The following is a 12,560-nucleotide window of genomic DNA, read 5'->3' on the forward strand; positions in this document are numbered from 1 at the left end:
TTGACTGGGTGTGAGTGTTTGATTGGTTCTGATGCTCTGTCCATCACCACCCCCTTTTGTACCGCTTTGTTTGCCATAAGTTGGCAGGGTATGCTCAGACGTGAGTCCCTTGCTCACTTTGCCACTGGATTCAAGCAAGCCTGGCTGAAGACGGCTGAAATGCCAGAAACCGGTCCTAGGAAGCTTGTTTCCGTTCCAGGGAAGGCATGGCTTGGCAGTTCTGGCTGGACTGTTCCCATGAGGCACAGGGTTAGACTGATTTGCATATGGACATGTCTGTACTGGGGTGGCAGAGTTGGCTAAAGAACAGTGATGGATCAAACCCACATCTGTTGACTGGGTGTGAGTGTTTGATTGGTTCTGATGTTCTGTCCATCACCACCCCCTTTTGTACCGTTTTGTTTGCCATAAGTTGGCAGGGTATGCTCAGACGTGAGTCCCTTGCTCACTTTGCCACTGGATTCAAGCAAGCCTGGCTGAAGACGGCTGAAATGCCAGAAACCGGTCCTAGGAAGCTTGTTTCCGGTCCAGGGAAGGCATGGCTTGCCAGTTCGGGCTGGACTGTTCCCATGAGGCACAGGGTTAGACTGATTTACATATGGACATGTCTGTACTGGGGTGGCAGAGTTGGCTAAAGAACAGTGATGGATCAAACTCAGATCTGTTGACTGGGTGTGAGTGTTTGATTGGTTCTGATGCTCTGTCCATCACCACCCCCTTTTGTACCGCTTTGTTTGCCATAAGTTGGCAGGGTATGCTCAGACGTGAGTCCCTTGCTCACTTTGCCACTGGATTCAAGCAAGCCTGGCTGAAGACGGCTGAAATGCCAGACACCGGTCCTAGGAAGCTTGTTTACGGTCCAGGAAAGGCATGGCTTGGCAGTTCGGGCTGGACTTTTCTAATGAGGCACAGGGTTAGACTGATTTGCATATGGCGATGTCTGAACTGGGGTGGCAGATTTGGCTAAAGAACGGTGATGGATCAAACCCAGATCTGTTGACTGGGTGTGAGTGTTTGATTGGTTCTGATGCTCTGTCCATCACCAACTCCTTTTGTACCGCTTTGTTTGCCATAAGTTGGCAGGGTATGCTAAGACGTGAGTCCCTTGCTCAGTTTGCCACTGGATTCAAGCAAGCCTGGCTGAAGACGGCTGAAATGCCAGAAACCGGTCCTAGGAAGCTTGTTTCCGGTCCAGGGAAGGCATGGCTTGGCAGTTCTGGCTGGACTGTTCCCATGAGGCACAGGGTTAGACTGATTTGCATATGGCCATGCCTGAACTGGGGTGGCAGAGTTGGCTAAAGAACGGTGATGGATCAAACCCAGATCTGTTGACTGGGTGTGAGTGTTTGATTGGTTCTGATGCTCTGTCCATCACCACCCCCTTTTGTACCGCTTTGTTTGCCATAAGTTGGCAGGGTATGCTCAGACGTTAGTCCCTTGCTCACTTTGCCACTGGATTCAAGCAAGCCTGGCTGAAGACGGCTGAAATGCCAGACACCGGTCCTAGGAAGCTTGTTTACGGTCCAGGAAAGGCATGGCTTGGCAGTTCGGGCTGGACTTTTCTAATGAGGCACAGGGTTAGACTGATTTGCATATGGCGATGTCTGAACTGGGGTGGCAGATTTGGCTAAAGAACGGTGATGGATCAAACCCAGATCTGTTGACTGGGTGTGAGTGTTTGATTGGTTCTGATGCTCTGTCCATCACCAACTCCTTTTGTACCGCTTTGTTTGCCATAAGTTGGCAGGGTATGCTAAGACGTGAGTCCCTTGCTCAGTTTGCCACTGGATTCAAGCAAGCCTGGCTGAAGACGGCTGAAATGCCAGAAACCGGTCCTAGGAAGCTTGTTTCCGGTCCAGGGAAGGCATGGCTTGGCAGTTCTGGCTGGACTGTTCCCATGAGGCACAGGGTTAGACTGATTTGCATATGGCCATGCCTGAACTGGGGTGGCAGAGTTGGCTAAAGAACGGTGATGGATCAAACCCAGATCTGTTGACTGGGTGTGAGTGTTTGATTGGTTCTGATGCTCTGTCCATCACCACCCCCTTTTGTACCGCTTTGTTTGCCATAAGTTGGCAGGGTATGCTCAGACGTTAGTCCCTTGCTCACTTTGCCACTGGATTCAAGCAAGCCTGGCTGAAGACGGCTGAAATGCCAGAAACCGGTCCTAGGAAGGTTGTTTCCGGTCCAGGGAAGGCATGGCTTGGCAGTTCAGGCTGGACTGTTCCCATGAGGCACAGGGTTAGACTGATTTGCATATGGCCATGTCTGAACTGGGGTGGCAGAGTTGGCTAAAGAACGGTGATGGATCAAACCCAGATCTGTTGACTGGGTGTGAGTGTTTGATTGGTTCTGATGCTCTGTCCATCACCACCCCCTTTTGTACTGCTTTGTTTGCCATAAGTTGGCTGGGTATGCTCAGACGTGAGTCCCTTGCTCACTTTGCCACTGGATTCAAGCAAGAATGGCTGAAGACGGCTGAAATGCCAGAAACCGGTCCTAGGAAGCTTGTTTCCGGTCCAGGCAAGGCATGGCTTGGCAGTTCGGGCTGGACTGTTCTCATGAGGCACAGGGTTAGACTGATTTGCATATGGCCATGTCTGAACTGGGGTGGCAGAGTTGGCTAAAGAACGGTGATGGATCAAACCCAGATCTGTTGACTGGGTGTGAGTGTTTGATTGGTTCTAATGCTCTGTCCATCACCACCCCCTTTTGTACCGCTTTGTTTGCCATAAGTTGGCAGGGTATGCTCAGACGTGAGTCCCTTGCTCACTTTTCCACTGGATTCAAGCAAGCCTGGCTGAAGACGGCTGAAATGCCAGAAACCGGTCCTAGGAAGCTTGTTTCCGTTCCAGGGAAGGCATGGCTTGGCAGTTCTGGCTGGACTGTTCCCATGAGGCACAGGGTTAGACTGATTTGCATATGTACATGTCTGTACTGGGGTGGCAGAGTTGGCTAAAGAACAGTGATGGATCAAACCCACATCTGTTGACTGGGTGTGAGTGTTTGATTGGTTCTGATGTTCTGTCCATCACCACCCCCTTTTGTACCGTTTTGTTTGCCATAAGTTGGCAGGGTATGCTCCGACGTGAGTCCCTTGCTCACTTTGCCACTGGATTCAAGCAAGCCTGGCTGAAGACGGCTGAAATGCCAGAAACCGGTCCTAGGAAGCTTTTTTCCGGTCCAGGGAAGGCATGGCTTGGCAGTTCGGGCTGGACTGTTCCCATGAGGCACAGGGTTAGACTGATTTGCATATGGCCATGTCTGAACTGGGGTGGCAGATTTGGCTAAAGAACGGTGATGGATCAAACCCAGATCTGTTGACTGGGTGTGAGTGTTTGATTGGTTCTGATGCTCTGTCCATCGCCACCCCCTTTTGTACCGCTTTGTTTGCCATAAGTTGGCAGGGTATGCTCAGACGTGAGTCCCTTGCTCACTTTGCCACTGGATTCAAGCAAGCCTGGCTGAAGACGGCTGAAATGCCAGAAACCAGTCCTAGGAAGCTTGTTTCCGGTCCAGGGAAGGCATGGCTTGGCAGTACGGGCTGGTCTGTTCCCATGAGGCACAGGGTTAGACTGATTTGCATATGGCCATGTCTGAACTGGGGTGGCAGAGTTGGCTAAAGAACGGTGATGGATCAAACCTAGATCTGTTGACTGGGTGTGAGTGTTTGATTGGTTCTGATGCTCTGTCCATCACCACCCCCTTTTGTACCGCTTTGTTTGCCATAAGTTGGCTGGGTATGCTCAGACGTGAGTCCCTTGCTCACTTTGCCACTGGATTCAAGCAAGCCTGGCTGAAGACGGCTGAAATGCCAGAAACCGGTCCTAGGAAGCTTGTTTCCGGTCCAGGGAAGGCATGGCTTGGCAGTTCGGGCTTGACTGTTCTCATGAGGCACAGGGTTAGACTGATTTGCATATGGCCATGTCTGAACTGGGGTGGCAGAGTTGTCTAAAGAACGGTGATGGATCAAACCCAGATCTGTTGACTGGGTGTGAGTGTTTGATTGGTTCTGATGCTCTGTCCATCACCACCCCCTTTTGTACCGCTTTGTTTGCCATAAGTTGGCAGGGTATGCTCAGACGTGAGTCCCTTGCTCACTTTGCCACTGGATTCAAGCAAGCCTGGCTAAAGACGGCTGAAATGCCAGAAACAGGTCCTAGGAAGCTTGTTTCCGGTCCAGGGAAGGCATGGCTTGGTAGTTCGGGCTGGACTGTTCCCATGAGGCACAGGGTTAGACTGATTTGCATATGGCCATGTCTGAACTGGGGTGGCAGAGTTGGCTAGAGAACGGTGATGGATCAAACCCAGATCTGTTGACTGGGTGTGAGTTTTTGATTGGTTCTGATGCTCTGTCCATCACCACCCCCTTTTGTACCGCTTTGTTTGCCATAAGTTGGCTGGGTATGCTCAGACGTGAGTCCCTTGCTCACTTTGCCACTGGATTCAAGCAAGAATGGCTGAAGACGGCTGAAATGCCAGAAACCGGTCCTAGGAAGCTTGTTTCCGGTCCAGGCAAGGCATGGCTTGGCAGTTCGGGCTGGACTGTTCTCATGAGGCACAGGGTTAGACTGATTTGCATATGGCCATGTCTGAACTGGGGTGGCAGAGTTGGCTAAAGAACGGTGATGGATCAAACCCAGATCTGTTGACTGGGTGTGAGTGTTTGATTGTTTCTGATGCTCTGTCCATCACCACCCCCTTTTGTACCGCTTTGTTTGCCATAAGTTGGCAGGGTATGCTCAGACGTGAGTCCCTTGCTCACTTTGCCACTGGATTCAAGCAAGCCTGGCTGAAGACGGCTGAAATGCCAGAAACCGGTCCTAGGAAGCTTGTTTCCGGTCCAGGGAAGGCATGGCTTGGCAGTTCTGGCTGGACTGTTCCCATGAGGCACAGGGTTAGACTGATTTGCATATGGACATGTCTGTACTGGGGTGGCAGAGTTGGCTAAAGAACAGTGATGGATCAAACCCAGATCTGTTGACTGGGTGTGAGTGTTTGATTGGTTCTGATGTTCTGTCCATCACCACCCCCTTTTGTACCGCTTTGTTTGCCATAAGTTGGCAGGGTATGCTCAGACGTGAGTCCCTTGCTCACTTTGCCACTGGATTCAAGCAAGCCTGGCTGAAGACGGCTGAAATGCCAGAAACCGGTCCTAGGAAGGTTGTTTCCGGTGCAGGGAAGGCATGGCTTGGCAGTTCAGGCTGGACTGTTCCCATGAGGCACAGGGTTAGACTGATTTGCATATGGCCATGTCTGAACTGGGGTGGCAGAGTTGGCTAAAGAACGGTGATGGATCAAACCCAGATCTGTTGACTGGGTGTGAGTGTTTGATTGGTTCTGATGCTCTGTCCATCACCACCCCCTTTTGTACTGCTTTGTTTGCCATAAGTTGGCTGGGTATGCTCAGACGTGAGTCCCTTGCTCACTTTGCCACTGGATTCAAGCAAGCCTGGCTGAAGACGGCTGAAATGCCAGAAACCGGTCCTAGGAAGCTTGTTTCCGTTCCAGGGAAGGCATGGCTTGGCAGTTCTGGCTGGACTGTTCCCATGAGGCACAGGGTTAGACTGATTTGCATATGGACATGTCTGTACTGGGGTGGCAGAGTTGGCTAAAGAACAGTGATGGATCAAACCCACATCTGTTGACTGGGTGTGAGTGTTTGATTGGTTCTGATGTTCTGTCCATCACCACCCCCTTTTGTACCGTTTTGTTTGCCATAAGTTGGCAGGGTATGCTCAGACGTGAGTCCCTTGCTCACTTTGCCACTGGATTCAAGCAAGCCTGGCTGAAGACGGCTGAAATGCCAGAAACCGGTCCTAGGAAGCTTGTTTCCGGTCCAGGGAAGGCATGGCTTGCCAGTTCGGGCTGGACTGTTCCCATGAGGCACAGGGTTAGACTGATTTACATATGGACATGTCTGTACTGGGGTGGCAGAGTTGGCTAAAGAACAGTGATGGATCAAACTCAGATCTGTTGACTGGGTGTGAGTGTTTGATTGGTTCTGATGCTCTGTCCATCACCACCCCCTTTTGTACCGCTTTGTTTGCCATAAGTTGGCAGGGTATGCTCAGACGTGAGTCCCTTGCTCACTTTGCCACTGGATTCAAGCAAGCCTGGCTGAAGACGGCTGAAATGCCAGACACCGGTCCTAGGAAGCTTGTTTACGGTCCAGGAAAGGCATGGCTTGGCAGTTCGGGCTGGACTTTTCTAATGAGGCACAGGGTTAGACTGATTTGCATATGGCGATGTCTGAACTGGGGTGGCAGATTTGGCTAAAGAACGGTGATGGATCAAACCCAGATCTGTTGACTGGGTGTGAGTGTTTGATTGGTTCTGATGCTCTGTCCATCACCAACTCCTTTTGTACCGCTTTGTTTGCCATAAGTTGGCAGGGTATGCTAAGACGTGAGTCCCTTGCTCAGTTTGCCACTGGATTCAAGCAAGCCTGGCTGAAGACGGCTGAAATGCCAGAAACCGGTCCTAGGAAGCTTGTTTCCGGTCCAGGGAAGGCATGGCTTGGCAGTTCTGGCTGGACTGTTCCCATGAGGCACAGGGTTAGACTGATTTGCATATGGCCATGCCTGAACTGGGGTGGCAGAGTTGGCTAAAGAACGGTGATGGATCAAACCCAGATCTGTTGACTGGGTGTGAGTGTTTGATTGGTTCTGATGCTCTGTCCATCACCAACTCCTTTTGTACCGCTTTGTTTGCCATAAGTTGGCAGGGTATGCTAAGACGTGAGTCCCTTGCTCAGTTTGCCACTGGATTCAAGCAAGCCTGGCTGAAGACGGCTGAAATGCCAGAAACCGGTCCTAGGAAGCTTGTTTCCGGTCCAGGGAAGGCATGGCTTGGCAGTTCTGGCTGGACTGTTCCCATGAGGCACAGGGTTAGACTGATTTGCATATGGCCATGCCTGAACTGGGGTGGCAGATTTGGCTAAAGAACGGTGATGGATCAAACCCAGATCTGTTGACTGGGTGTGAGTGTTTGATTGGTTCTGATGCTCTGTCCATCACCACCCCCTTTTGTACCGCTTTGTTTGCCATAAGTTGGCAGGGTATGCTAAGACGTGAGTCCCTTGCTCAGTTTGCCACTGGATTCAAGCAAGCCTGGCTGAAGACGGCTGAAATGCCAGAAACCGGTCCTAGGAAGCTTGTTTCCGGTCCAGGGAAGGCATGGCTTGGCAGTTCTGGCTGGACTGTTCACATGAGGCACAGGGTTAGACTGATTTGCATATGGCCATGCCTGAACTGGGGTGGCAGAGTTGGCTAAAGAACGGTGATGGATCAAACCCAGATCTGTTGACTGGGTGTGAGTGTTTGATTGGTTCTGATGCTCTGTCCATCGCCACCCCCTTTTGTACCGCTTTGTTTGCCATAAGTTGGCAGGGTATGCTCAGACGTGAGTCCCTTGCTCACTTTGCCACTGGATTCAAGCAAGCCTGGCTGAAGACGGCTGAAATGCCAGAAACCAGTCCTAGGAAGCTTGTTTCCGGTCCAGGGAAGGCATGGCTTGGCAGTACGGGCTGGTCTGTTCCCATGAGGCACAGGGTTAGACTGATTTGCATATGGCCATGTCTGAACTGGGGTGGCAGAGTTGGCTAAAGAACGGTGATGGATCAAACCCAGATCTGTTGACTGGGTGTGAGTGTTTGATTGGTTCTGATGCTCTGTCCATCACCACCCCCTTTTGTACCGCTTTGTTTGCCATAAGTTGGCAGGGTATGCTCAGACGTGAGTCCCTTGCTCACTTTGCCACTGGATTCAAGCAAGCCTGGCTGAAGACGGCTGAAATGCCAGAAACCGGTCCTAGGAAGCTTGTTTCCGTTCCAGGGAAGGCATGGCTTGGCAGTTCTGGCTGGACTGTTCCCATGAGGCACAGGGTTAGACTGATTTGCATATGGACATGTCTGTACTGGGGTGGCAGAGTTGGCTAAAGAACAGTGATGGATCAAACCCACATCTGTTGACTGGGTGTGAGTGTTTGATTGGTTCTGATGTTCTGTCCATCACCACCCCCTTTTGTACCGTTTTGTTTGCCATAAGTTGGCAGGGTATGCTCAGACGTGAGTCCCTTGCTCACTTTGCCACTGGATTCAAGCAAGCCTGGCTGAAGACGGCTGAAATGCCAGAAACCGGTCCTAGGAAGCTTGTTTCCGGTCCAGGGAAGGCATGGCTTGCCAGTTCGGGCTGGACTGTTCCCATGAGGCACAGGGTTAGACTGATTTACATATGGACATGTCTGTACTGGGGTGGCAGAGTTGGCTAAAGAACAGTGATGGATCAAACTCAGATCTGTTGACTGGGTGTGAGTGTTTGATTGGTTCTGATGCTCTGTCCATCACCACCCCCTTTTGTACCGCTTTGTTTGCCATAAGTTGGCAGGGTATGCTCAGACGTGAGTCCCTTGCTCACTTTGCCACTGGATTCAAGCAAGCCTGGCTGAAGACGGCTGAAATGCCAGACACCGGTCCTAGGAAGCTTGTTTACGGTCCAGGAAAGGCATGGCTTGGCAGTTCGGGCTGGACTTTTCTAATGAGGCACAGGGTTAGACTGATTTGCATATGGCGATGTCTGAACTGGGGTGGCAGATTTGGCTAAAGAACGGTGATGGATCAAACCCAGATCTGTTGACTGGGTGTGAGTGTTTGATTGGTTCTGATGCTCTGTCCATCACCAACTCCTTTTGTACCGCTTTGTTTGCCATAAGTTGGCAGGGTATGCTAAGACGTGAGTCCCTTGCTCAGTTTGCCACTGGATTCAAGCAAGCCTGGCTGAAGACGGCTGAAATGCCAGAAACCGGTCCTAGGAAGCTTGTTTCCGGTCCAGGGAAGGCATGGCTTGGCAGTTCTGGCTGGACTGTTCCCATGAGGCACAGGGTTAGACTGATTTGCATATGGCCATGCCTGAACTGGGGTGGCAGAGTTGGCTAAAGAACGGTGATGGATCAAACCCAGATCTGTTGACTGGGTGTGAGTGTTTGATTGGTTCTGATGCTCTGTCCATCACCACCCCCTTTTGTACCGCTTTGTTTGCCATAAGTTGGCAGGGTATGCTCAGACGTTAGTCCCTTGCTCACTTTGCCACTGGATTCAAGCAAGCCTGGCTGAAGACGGCTGAAATGCCAGACACCGGTCCTAGGAAGCTTGTTTACGGTCCAGGAAAGGCATGGCTTGGCAGTTCGGGCTGGACTTTTCTAATGAGGCACAGGGTTAGACTGATTTGCATATGGCGATGTCTGAACTGGGGTGGCAGATTTGGCTAAAGAACGGTGATGGATCAAACCCAGATCTGTTGACTGGGTGTGAGTGTTTGATTGGTTCTGATGCTCTGTCCATCACCAACTCCTTTTGTACCGCTTTGTTTGCCATAAGTTGGCAGGGTATGCTAAGACGTGAGTCCCTTGCTCAGTTTGCCACTGGATTCAAGCAAGCCTGGCTGAAGACGGCTGAAATGCCAGAAACCGGTCCTAGGAAGCTTGTTTCCGGTCCAGGGAAGGCATGGCTTGGCAGTTCTGGCTGGACTGTTCCCATGAGGCACAGGGTTAGACTGATTTGCATATGGCCATGCCTGAACTGGGGTGGCAGAGTTGGCTAAAGAACGGTGATGGATCAAACCCAGATCTGTTGACTGGGTGTGAGTGTTTGATTGGTTCTGATGCTCTGTCCATCACCACCCCCTTTTGTACCGCTTTGTTTGCCATAAGTTGGCAGGGTATGCTCAGACGTTAGTCCCTTGCTCACTTTGCCACTGGATTCAAGCAAGCCTGGCTGAAGACGGCTGAAATGCCAGAAACCGGTCCTAGGAAGGTTGTTTCCGGTCCAGGGAAGGCATGGCTTGGCAGTTCAGGCTGGACTGTTCCCATGAGGCACAGGGTTAGACTGATTTGCATATGGCCATGTCTGAACTGGGGTGGCAGAGTTGGCTAAAGAACGGTGATGGATCAAACCCAGATCTGTTGACTGGGTGTGAGTGTTTGATTGGTTCTGATGCTCTGTCCATCACCACCCCCTTTTGTACTGCTTTGTTTGCCATAAGTTGGCTGGGTATGCTCAGACGTGAGTCCCTTGCTCACTTTGCCACTGGATTCAAGCAAGAATGGCTGAAGACGGCTGAAATGCCAGAAACCGGTCCTAGGAAGCTTGTTTCCGGTCCAGGCAAGGCATGGCTTGGCAGTTCGGGCTGGACTGTTCTCATGAGGCACAGGGTTAGACTGATTTGCATATGGCCATGTCTGAACTGGGGTGGCAGAGTTGGCTAAAGAACGGTGATGGATCAAACCCAGATCTGTTGACTGGGTGTGAGTGTTTGATTGGTTCTAATGCTCTGTCCATCACCACCCCCTTTTGTACCGCTTTGTTTGCCATAAGTTGGCAGGGTATGCTCAGACGTGAGTCCCTTGCTCACTTTTCCACTGGATTCAAGCAAGCCTGGCTGAAGACGGCTGAAATGCCAGAAACCGGTCCTAGGAAGCTTGTTTCCGTTCCAGGGAAGGCATGGCTTGGCAGTTCTGGCTGGACTGTTCCCATGAGGCACAGGGTTAGACTGATTTGCATATGTACATGTCTGTACTGGGGTGGCAGAGTTGGCTAAAGAACAGTGATGGATCAAACCCACATCTGTTGACTGGGTGTGAGTGTTTGATTGGTTCTGATGTTCTGTCCATCACCACCCCCTTTTGTACCGTTTTGTTTGCCATAAGTTGGCAGGGTATGCTCCGACGTGAGTCCCTTGCTCACTTTGCCACTGGATTCAAGCAAGCCTGGCTGAAGACGGCTGAAATGCCAGAAACCGGTCCTAGGAAGCTTTTTTCCGGTCCAGGGAAGGCATGGCTTGGCAGTTCGGGCTGGACTGTTCCCATGAGGCACAGGGTTAGACTGATTTGCATATGGCCATGTCTGAACTGGGGTGGCAGATTTGGCTAAAGAACGGTGATGGATCAAACCCAGATCTGTTGACTGGGTGTGAGTGTTTGATTGGTTCTGATGCTCTGTCCATCGCCACCCCCTTTTGTACCGCTTTGTTTGCCATAAGTTGGCAGGGTATGCTCAGACGTGAGTCCCTTGCTCACTTTGCCACTGGATTCAAGCAAGCCTGGCTGAAGACGGCTGAAATGCCAGAAACCAGTCCTAGGAAGCTTGTTTCCGGTCCAGGGAAGGCATGGCTTGGCAGTACGGGCTGGTCTGTTCCCATGAGGCACAGGGTTAGACTGATTTGCATATGGCCATGTCTGAACTGGGGTGGCAGAGTTGGCTAAAGAACGGTGATGGATCAAACCTAGATCTGTTGACTGGGTGTGAGTGTTTGATTGGTTCTGATGCTCTGTCCATCACCACCCCCTTTTGTACCGCTTTGTTTGCCATAAGTTGGCTGGGTATGCTCAGACGTGAGTCCCTTGCTCACTTTGCCACTGGATTCAAGCAAGCCTGGCTGAAGACGGCTGAAATGCCAGAAACCGGTCCTAGGAAGCTTGTTTCCGGTCCAGGGAAGGCATGGCTTGGCAGTTCGGGCTTGACTGTTCTCATGAGGCACAGGGTTAGACTGATTTGCATATGGCCATGTCTGAACTGGGGTGGCAGAGTTGTCTAAAGAACGGTGATGGATCAAACCCAGATCTGTTGACTGGGTGTGAGTGTTTGATTGGTTCTGATGCTCTGTCCATCACCACCCCCTTTTGTACCGCTTTGTTTGCCATAAGTTGGCAGGGTATGCTCAGACGTGAGTCCCTTGCTCACTTTGCCACTGGATTCAAGCAAGCCTGGCTAAAGACGGCTGAAATGCCAGAAACAGGTCCTAGGAAGCTTGTTTCCGGTCCAGGGAAGGCATGGCTTGGTAGTTCGGGCTGGACTGTTCCCATGAGGCACAGGGTTAGACTGATTTGCATATGGCCATGTCTGAACTGGGGTGGCAGAGTTGGCTAGAGAACGGTGATGGATCAAACCCAGATCTGTTGACTGGGTGTGAGTTTTTGATTGGTTCTGATGCTCTGTCCATCACCACCCCCTTTTGTACCGCTTTGTTTGCCATAAGTTGGCTGGGTATGCTCAGACGTGAGTCCCTTGCTCACTTTGCCACTGGATTCAAGCAAGAATGGCTGAAGACGGCTGAAATGCCAGAAACCGGTCCTAGGAAGCTTGTTTCCGGTCCAGGCAAGGCATGGCTTGGCAGTTCGGGCTGGACTGTTCTCATGAGGCACAGGGTTAGACTGATTTGCATATGGCCATGTCTGAACTGGGGTGGCAGAGTTGGCTAAAGAACGGTGATGGATCAAACCCAGATCTGTTGACTGGGTGTGAGTGTTTGATTGTTTCTGATGCTCTGTCCATCACCACCCCCTTTTGTACCGCTTTGTTTGCCATAAGTTGGCAGGGTATGCTCAGACGTGAGTCCCTTGCTCACTTTGCCACTGGATTCAAGCAAGCCTGGCTGAAGACGGCTGAAATGCCAGAAACCGGTCCTAGGAAGCTTGTTTCCGGTCCAGGGAAGGCATGGCTTGGCAGTTCTGGCTGGACTGTTCCCATGAGGCACAGGGTTAGACTGATTTGCATATGGACATGT

This window comes from Triturus cristatus, chromosome 1_2 (genome assembly GCF_964204655.1).
Source record: "Triturus cristatus chromosome 1_2, aTriCri1.1, whole genome shotgun sequence".
Classification (NCBI taxonomy): domain Eukaryota; kingdom Metazoa; phylum Chordata; class Amphibia; order Caudata; family Salamandridae; genus Triturus; species Triturus cristatus.